This window comes from Zea mays, chromosome 10, assembly GCF_902167145.1.
Source record: "Zea mays cultivar B73 chromosome 10, Zm-B73-REFERENCE-NAM-5.0, whole genome shotgun sequence".
Classification (NCBI taxonomy): Eukaryota; Viridiplantae; Streptophyta; class Magnoliopsida; order Poales; family Poaceae; genus Zea; species Zea mays.
Window position 1 is genome coordinate 94,778,779 of NC_050105.1, and position 10,376 is coordinate 94,789,154.

A 10,376-nucleotide genomic window follows, 5' to 3' on the forward strand; every position below is an offset into this window, starting at 1 on the left:
TCCAGACCCCACACAGCAAACGACCAGGTGATGGGCATTGTCTGTAGGGCCTGAGCGGGCAGGTGCGTCTGTCTTGCGTAGAATTGACACCCTTGGCAAGAGCGTACAATCCTAGTGGCGTCGGCCACCGCGGTCGTCCAGTAGAAGCCTTGTCGGAAGGCGTTCCCCACGAGGGCTCGAGGTGCTGCATGGTGACCGCAAGCCCCCGAGTGTATTTCTTGCAATAGCTCCTGTCCTTCGGCGACGGATATGCATCATTGGAGAATGCCTAAGGGGTTGCGGTGGTAGAGCTCCTTTTCATCACCCAGTAAGATGAACGACTTGGCGCGCCGCGCCAGTCGCCGAGCTTCGGCCTTGTCGAGGGGTAGCTCTCCTCGGAGGAGATATTCCAGGTACGGGGCCTGCCAGTTTGGGTTAGGCGTGACCCCATTCCGCTCTCCCTCGACACGCAGTGCCTCACCCTCGGTGGCCGAGGCCTCCTCGGGCTGGGCCGAGGCCTCCTCGGGCTCGGGCGTGTCGTCGGTCTTGACGGAGGGTCGATGTATGTCTTTGGAGAAGACGTCCGGGGGAACCGTTGTCCGCCCCGAGGCTATTTTAGCTAGCTCATCCGCAGTCTCATTGTACCGTCGAGCGATATGGTTGAGTTCAAGCCCATAGAACTTGTCTTCCAGGCGCCGAACTTCGTCGCAGTAGGCCTCCATCTTCCGGTCGCGGCAGTGGGAGTTCTTCATGACTTGGTCAATGACAAGCTGCGAGTCGTCACGAGCATCGAGGCGCCGAACCCTTAGCTCGATGGCGATGCGCAACTCGTTAACCAGAGCCTCGTACTTGGCCACGTTGTTTGACGCCGGGAAATGGAGGCGCAGCACGTAGCGGAGATGTTTCCCAAGGGGTGAGATGAAGAGCAGGCCAACACCTGCTCCTGTTTTCATCAGCGACCCATCGAAGTACATGGTCCAGAGTTCCGGTTGGGTCGGAGTTGTTGGCAATTGGGTGTCGACCCATTCCGCCAGGAAATCCGCCAAGACTTGGGATTTTATGGCCTTCCAAGGGACGAATGAGAGTGTTTCGCCCATGAGCTCCACTGCCCACTTTGCTATCCTACCCGAGGCCTCTCGGCACTGGATGATCTCCCCCAGGGGGAAGGATGACACCACAGTCACCGGATGAGACTCGAAGTAGTGTCGCAACTTTCGTCGCGTCAGAATTACTGCGTATAGTAGCTTCTGAATTTGCGGGTAGCGGATCTTGGTCCCAGATATCACTTCACTGATGAAGTAGACCGGCCTCTAGACGAACAATGTATGCCCTTCTTCTCGTCTCTCGACTACGATCGCGGCGCTGACCACCTGAGTGGTTGCGGCTATGTAGATCAAGAGGGCTTCTCCTGCAGCGGGGGGCACCAAGATGGGCGCATTTGTAAGGAGCGCCTTTGAGTTCCCGAGGGCTTCCTCGGCCTCGGGGGTCCAAGTGAAGCGCTCAGTCTTCCTTAAGAGGCGGTACAAGGGTAGGCCTTTTTCGCCGAGGCGCGAGATGAAGCGGCTTAGAGCCGCAAGGCATCCCATGACCCTCTGTACTCCTTTTAAATCTTTGATAGGCCCCATGTTGGTGATGGCCGCAATTTTCTCCGGGTTGGCCTCGATGCCCCGCTCGGAGACGATGAACCCTAGGAGCATGCCTCGGGGGACTCCGAAGACACACTTCTCGGGATTGAGCTTCACGCCCTTTGCTCTCAGACACTTGAATGTCGTTTCAAGGTCAGGGAGGAGGTCGAAGGCTTTCCTCGTCTTGACAACAATGTCATCGACGTAAGCCTCGTCCGTTCGGCCGATGTGCTCTCCAAACACGTGGTTCATGCACCTTTGGTATGTCGCACCTGCATTCCTCAAGCCAAATGGCATAGTAGTATAGCAGTACATGCCAAAAGGTGTGATGAAAGAAGTCGCGAGCTGGTCGGACTCTTTCATCTTGATTTGGTGATAACCTGAATAGGCGTCGAGGAATGACAGGGTTTTGCACCCAGCAGTGGAGTCCACGATTTGATCGATGCAAGGCAGAGGGTAGGGAAACTTCGGACATGCCTTGTTTAGACCAGTGTAGTCTATGCACATCCTCCACTTCCCACCTTTCTTCTTTACAAGCACAGGGTTAGCTAGCCATTCGGGATGGAATACCTCTTTGATGAACCCTACGACCATCAGCTTGTGCACCTCCTCGCCTATGGCCCTGCGCTTCTCTTTGTCAAAGCGGCGCAGGTGCTGCTTCACGGGTCAGGCTCCAGCTTAGATATCCAGCGAGTGCTCGGCGACATCCCTCGGTGGTGGATGGCTCCGACATCACTTGGAGTAGTATTGCTGCAGCAGCCAGATTCTGGCCGACCCCGCTGGAGGCCGGGGGCAGCCTTGCCCTGGCATCGTCAACGATACGGCGCTGGACGTCCCGGGCCTGATGACGCGCTTCCCCGGCGAGTGCTCGGCCTGCCCACTCCTGCTCGATGTTTTGCCGGAGCTGCACAAGTTGCCCTGCTTCCTCGTCGAGCTTGGCCTGCATCTCGCGGATTTGCTCGAGCTATGTGTCCTGACCCCCCGCAGGGACTGGGACCACAGCTAGCTCCCGCGGGATGTCAACGCGAGAAGCAGGCCCAGGGGGATCGTCATCCTCCAGCATACCAAGGTGGTTGCCTTCGTCGTGACCCCCCTGATCGACATGGAAACATTCGCGACTTGGGTCACAACCTTCGTCGTCAAGGCTGTGACCGTCATTGGAGCAATCGGAGAGGCAGTAGTCACATGCGGTCATGAAGTCCCGCACGGCACTAGGATCGCGGAGCCCGGAGAAATCCCAACCGGAGTCGGGACCGTCCTCTTCCTCGGAACCCGGGGGCCCGTAGGTCGAGACGGCTGCCAGTCGGTCCCAAGATGACCACATATGGTACCCCGGAAGGTTAGGATATGCCTTTATGAAAGCGCTCACCGAAGCGGGGTCGCTTGGTGGATCAGAGCTGAATCTAAAAGGCACAGGGTGGAAAACAGACGGTACCTCTTGATCGATGGACGGTGACGAAGTCGCGTCGGGGACGGACTGCACCGTTATCTCAGGTACGAGGATAACGCCCAGCAAGTCTTCCGCGAGAGTGCTGGCGTCATCTGTCCGCTTGGGGTTGGCATGTTGCGGGGAAACGACACTCGTCATTGTCTCAGGCGTGAGGACAACGCCCGACATGTCCCCCGCTGGGGTGCCGGCGTCGTCGACTCGCTCGACAGCCGACGAGGTGCCGCCTCCTGCCTGACCACGGTTGCCCCATCTCCTCCTCCTGCGGCGAGGAGGGTGGCGGGACAAACCCGGATGCTGCTCTTCCGCCACGGGGGAAAGACGTTGTCGAGTTCGCCACCGACGAGCGAGCTGACAGCCGTCGTTGTCGCTATCGCGCTGCGGGGGGAGGAGTACCATGTCGTAGCTGCCATCGAGGGACATGAACTCGAGGCTCCCGAAGCGGAGCAGCGTCCCGGGCTGAAGAGGTTGCTGGAGACTACCCATCTGGAACTCAACGGGAAGTTGTTCGTTAACACGCAGCAGGCCCCTACCTGGCGCGCCAACTGTCGGCGTTTCAACCCCGGGGGGTCCCTGGACCGACGAGTAAATTTGTCGCTGCGCGTCCCAGCCCAGATGGGTTGGCGCGAGATGGAACATAAGGGGGAAAACGCGACTCATGTTATCCCGCGCCAGGGGGGTGTGCTCGTAGTAGGGGTTACAAGCGTACGCGAGGGAGAGAGAGAGTGAGCCTGTTCGTCAGCTCGTTCCCCGCGCGACCTTCCCGCATGAAGGCCCTGGACCTCCCTTTTATAGATGCAAGGAGAGGGTCCAGATGTACAGTGGGGGGTGTAGCTAGGCGCTAACGTGTCTGGCAGGGAAGTGCCTCAACCCTGTGTACATGCCAACGTGGCTGTCGGAGAAGTGCTTGAGCCCTGCGTAGGCGATAACGTGGCCGTCGGAGAAGTGCTTGAGCCATGTAGAAGCACAGCTGTCGGTGCTGCTGGGATCTTGCTGACGTCTCCTTGCTTTCGTAGGGGGCTGAGAACCACCGTCGTCATGGACGCACGCGGGGAGCCTTCATTACTTGTTACCGGGGTGAGCCAGATGGGACGCCGGTCTTGTTCCCCCGTAGCCTGAGCTAGCTATGGGTAGGGTAATGATGTATCCCCCGTGGCGCGGTCGGTCCGAGCCCAAGGTCGGGCGAGGCGGAGACTCCTCCTGAGGCCGAGGCCGGGGTCGGACGAGGACGCGATTCCTCCCGAGGCCGAGGTTGAGGCCGAGCCCAGGGGTCGGGCGAGGCAGAGACCACCTTCTGAGGCCGAGGTTGAGGCCGAGCCCTGGGGTCGGGCGAGGCAGAGACCTCCTCCCGAGGCAGAGGCCCAAGGTCGAGCGAGACGGAGCTTCCTGTTGCGCCTGAGGCTGAACTTGGCTGTTGTCAGCCTCACCCTGGTGGGTGGCACAGCAGTCGGAGCGGGGCGAGCGACGTTGTTTTCCTGTCAGGTTGGTCAGTGAAAGGGCGAAGTGACTGTGGTCACTTCGACCTTGCCGACTGAGGCACGTGTGTCAGGATAAGGTGTCAGGCGATCCTCGCATTGAATGCGCCTGCGATACGGTCGGTTGGAGAGGCGATTTGGCCATGGTTGCTTCTCGACGAAGCTTGCCCGAGTTGGGCCTCGGGCGTGCCGAGGGTGCGCCCACTGCCTGAGGAGGTCCTCGGGCGAGACGTAACTTCGTCCGGGACTACAGTTCCCGCCCGAGGCTGGGCTCGGGCGAGGCGAGATCGCGTCCCTTGGGTAGATGAAGCCTTGACCTGAATCATGCCCATCAGTCTCTGCAGCTTGTGCTGATGGTGGTTACCAGCCGTGTTTAGGAGTGTTGGGGGTACCCCTAATTACGGTACCCGACAATACCCTTTATCCACAAGTCATGTTACCCATCTGCCACGGGGTTGTACGGGCCCCATACACCTCTACCAAGGTAGCGAGGCAGGATAACACTACGAGGCCTTTACAAAGTTCCACTAGTTTCAGAAAACCCGCTACAGTTTCTAGGGATCGCAATGCGGGAATCCCCCGTCTTACCGCCATCGCAGCAAAATCAACATGAGAACCCCCCTACATGCCAACTCCCCTACTGCCCTTGCCCCTTTCGGGTAAGGTAGACCTCCACTAGCTTTCCTAATTAGTTAGCCAAGGGCGTCCCATTCCACCCTTATGGTGGCACATGCTTCTCAAGTTAAGCTCCATGTTCTAATTAACATAATATTCTTATCATGAACAGAAATAGAACAATAATAATAAAGAATGGCCATGTGTAATAGTTATCTCAACACCCAAAACCATATATAGCAATAGCAAAGACTACGCAAAAGTTCAGGGGCAAACAAGGTGTAAAGATGACCAAACTAGGGTGACCTATTGGGCCCCATCAAAATTAAGCCTATGCATGCCAAGCCTATGCATGCCAAAATGATTATAGAGAACATTATTGGGTAAATAAAAGTTGTCAAGGGAACAACGTGCCTTGAATGAGCTCCTGCTCAACAACTTCTACCTGCTGAACACCTGGATCCTCGGTGACTGGCTCGTCTACTCGAAGCAATACAAACAAACATGGTATAAGAGAAATTAACATCAAACCAAACATGAATATATAATACATAATAAAAATCTAAGCATCGAAACGAGATCATAGGAACAAGAATCACTAAATTCAGAGTTACAGATAATAAGTTATGATTTTCCGAAGGTTTGATATGTACGGTACAAAAATAACTAAGTGATAAATTGTAATATAGATTTCATGCTAAAACAGAGGTACTAAGTGATAAATAATATTAATACAAAAATATAGAAACTGGAATGGGTTTAAAAGGAGTTAAAATAAATTTTCTAGGGATAAACAAGTTCCTGCAATTATTTTGACACTAAAAATCATTTTCCAAATGAATTTCTATGATTTGCTCGATGTCTGGACAGCGCGCAATATTACTGAGAAGTGCAGGGTGTATTTTGTAAGAATTCTGGGTCTATGCTTAATTACTTTATACAGGACTAGGATCGCGGGTTGGTTTTAGGAAACCATAGGGAACCATAGGGGTTCTTTTGCAAAGCGGACTCGGTCGAAGGGGTATGGAGCAACCCCGACCGTACGATCAAACACTAGCGGCCCAGATTAGATCTACTACGTGGATAATTGATGCGTGCCCCGGGACGTTCATATCCCGATCCTACGGTCCAAATGGACCCAACACCTATCCGAGCTCCAACCCTTCGATCCAAGATCTACAACTAACACCAGCCTCGGCCGAAACGTTACGATCGACTTAATCTCCGTCGTTCCTGATCGATCTAACGGTGCACATGCGTCGCCCCTTTCCTCTGCGGTCACAAACAGCGGTGGGGCATCGCCGGCGAAGTCAGAGACGACTCTTTCCTGGGCTAAAATGGACGTTGAGAAGTGCTATACCTAGCCTAGGAGGTACCAGACACAAAGGTGGGTGGCACCCTGGGATCCAAGCAATGAGAACCCCCAATTCCAGTGCGCGGTGGCCGACACAAAGTGTATGACCGCGGTGAGATCCAATTCCCAGACCCGACGCAACAATACTCTCCCCCTTAATCTACACGTGGCATATGGAATTTAGCGGATCAAGGGCGGAGCACCGTACCTACGATGCGGACGGTGATGGCGCCGATGGCTTCCCTCGCGCGTCTTCTACAGCGGCATGCAATTGCTGCCGAACACGACCTCCCCTGCGCACGCCTAGTCATCGCGGAGCGCCCCTCGCGAGATCCGCACCTTCCCCTCGTGGTCGACCGAGAGCCACCGTGATGATACGCAGCAGCGACTCCCCGGATATGCTCGTCGGCGGTAGTGACTATAGGCGGTGGCTAGGCTCCAACTCGAGACAAAGGCCTCGCAAGTGCCCCCTGGGGCTAGCTATATACCCCAGGTAAACGGGTGGGCGGTTACGACCGTTACGCCAGCGTGACGATGGCCCGGCACCGCAGATTCGCCACGGACTAAGCGCACGACGCGCCGTGGAGTTCTGATGGTGGGGGGGGGGAAGAAAACTGATCAACAGCTACTGCACTTCCCTCTCCCTCACAGTGGCAGGGCGATGGTGCACATGCCACCATGGCGGAGCTCCCGCCAGCGACAGCCGTCCCAGCCCGCCGATGCCCTATTCTCCAAACCCGATAGACCTATGATAGAAGGAGACAAAGCGCACGAGATGGGAGGCTTACCGGAGATAGGGACGATGTCCACATAGACGCCCACGGTACGCAGCGGCCCATGGTGGATCCGCGAGGTCCAGCGAGAAATTGCATTCGACCGGCGGTTCTTCACGCCCGATAGATCATCCGTGCACCTTCCTTGGTTGCAGGAGACCCCTCCTAACCTTCTGCGGAGCTCCAAGTGAGGTCGTGACACGAGCTCGAGGTTGACGGTCTAACCCTCTCTCTCGCACCCTTCTCTCGCATTCTTCTCTCCGGTGAGCTCGCATGGTCTCTCTTCAACGGATGTCACAGATGAGGCGAACACAGCCCAGGGTTTATAGTCTAAGCCACGTAGACGACAGTTTCATCGGGTGGTTGCGCCAGCTGGAGCCAGGCGGTCGGCGTGCGGCACACGATTTCTATTTGTGTGAGATGGCGTTGGATAGGGATGACACGCGGGTCCCGCTGGCAGAGCAACTTCGTCGTGCGTGAGACAGCGGAGGCCGACCTGGCGGGCCTACCTGTCGACGCGCCCAACATCGAGATGGGCTGGCGCTGAGTGGCTAGCAATGGGGACCACCAGTCGGTGTCCAGCGTGGCCATGGAGGCGCGCAGGGAGATGGGCCAGATGAGGGGGGAAATGGCCCAATTTCAGGTTTGGTTTGCTTTCCTTTTCTTTTTTGTTTCTATTCCTTTCTTAAATATTCACTTCCTATTTCTTTTATCCAATGTTAAATTCGAATTTACATTTGGTCTCAAGCATGACACTAGGATTTAAATGCACAATCAAAACTTCAGCATGAATGCAAATTCTTTTTTTCTTATTTTTTAAATAAATTTATTTAATATTATTAAGAATAACATGTCTCAATATTAGAACACTCCAAACAAATTCTAATAATTTAAACACTAACTAATTTTCTAATATCATACTCATGGTTTACACGATCCCCAGCCCAAGGGTGGAGGCGTCGCACATCTTGATCTCTACGGCGGTGGCCTACGACACTCACCCATGACGACACCCTCTTTCTCTCAATCTCTCTGCTCGGTAATAGGGCTCGAGGGTTTGGATGCCAGCACAAAGGAACGGCGAGGTGTGGGAGGTTTGTGGCTGGTACTTATACGCAGAGGAATTCGGGCGGGTGCGGGGATCTCGGCCTGTGAGGAGATAAAGAGGAGTTGGGGTCCCATATGGCAGTGGTGAAGCGAAGTTCCCATGCTTCAGGTGAGGGTTGGCGGGTTGGCCCCACATGGCAGCGACACAACCCGATCACTTGGTCATGAGGCGCTAGACGCAGGTCCCATCTATCAGTGAGGAAGACACCACCACTAGCGTGCGCGTGAGTGAAGATGTTGCCCGACTTGTGGGAACCACATGGCAACCACCGTTCTTGGTTCACTTTGTGTGTGTACATGGGCCGCTGTGTGAGGCTGATAGGTGGAGGCCACCTATCGGCGCTATGAAATGGGAGTTGGGCCAGTGGGGAGAGTGGAGATTGGGCCGACAGGTGTAGATCGGGCTCAAGCGTAGATCTCTCTCTTTTTCTCTTTTTTGTTTTCTTTTATCCTATTTCTCTCATATTACTAAATTCCAATTTTCATATCCAGATTTAAATGCCCTAAATTCAAAACAAATTCATGTTTTCAAATCCAATTTAGGTACACAGTTCAAATACCCAACATGATGCACATGTTTCTTACTTATTTAATTAGTACTTGGTTTAATCAAACTCACAATTTTTGTATGCATAAAATGAACTCATATCACATAATTATAGGGTACTAGAAACATACATTATAAAGAAAGAAAACCATTATTAAAAGACCTCTTAACTTAAATATCTTTGGAGAGTTTTCCTAATTCCCAAAATAAGATTTTGAGGTGTTACATCACTAAAGGGCCCCAGAGATATCTCTCAAAAAGAGAGGGACAAATTCCATCTTAATTAACCATGCCTCACAGCATGCTTCCTAACAAACCCAATACTACCTTTATAACTACCTAGTTACTGAGTAGCGTTTGATAGTTCCTAAGTGGGCCAATTCAAATCTTGAGAACATGCGACAATCTTAGGTCTAAGGACACAGTGTACATGTTGCAAAAAGAGAACTATATTACAATATCTCATGTTGGGTCGGTCTAGCCTCATGTCATACATGCGCCCACATTATTATCTTTGACATCTCCATGTCTATAACTTGTGAAATGTAGTCATCAACTAATACATGTGCTAGTCATCGACTCTAACCAGGAACACCATTTAGAATAACCATACAAGTAAAGAATTTCACAAACAATTAGAAATCGAGTAAATAGTTCATAGATATAGCATAAAAAACTCATGTCTAGCACGTCCCCCACCAGACACGCATGCAATTTTCGATTTTTATGGCAGGTGCGGTTTTAGATCCAAAAATTATGGTAGATCTGAAAATTGGTGTGCATATAGAAAATTTGCATGCGGGAAGTTGTGTGGGCTTGCAGGTTTGAGCATAAAATCCTCAAGTTTTAGTGTAAATTATATACCAGATATAACGTAAATATTGTTACGATGGCCAATGAGATGATTTTTATGATAGTTACGGTCACCATAAATCACGCGCATGATTGAGATAGTTGTCGTGTATCTCGCTTCACAGAAGGTTGCATAGGAACCAACACAAAAAATGTAAAAACACGCATGAATTGGAGTAGTTGTCATGTATCACGCTTCACACAAGGTTGCCGTTAAACACACCAAAAAATGTCATAAATTTAGGCACATGTGTCCAAGGACTAGCCTTGGCTTTCTATTAGTAGCATAAAACGTAATAAGAAATATCATAAATGTAGAATATAAGCATGAAGGCCAAGTAAGGCATAGAGTTGAATACACCATTGCCATCTAAAACAGCCTCAACCACGAATATAAAACTGGGTACATACCTGAGGTGAAAGAAGATTACTAGACCGGGCAGCAATTGTTCCAAGACCGATCTGGAACTCTGGCAGCTAATGCAATAACATAACAGAATGAAGTTAGGGTTAGCTTAGAGAAGAAGAAAAAAGAAAATCGTTATAGTGACAAGCGAGTAGATTATTGGTATTAAAAAAATCACTTACAGGTAGGATATGCA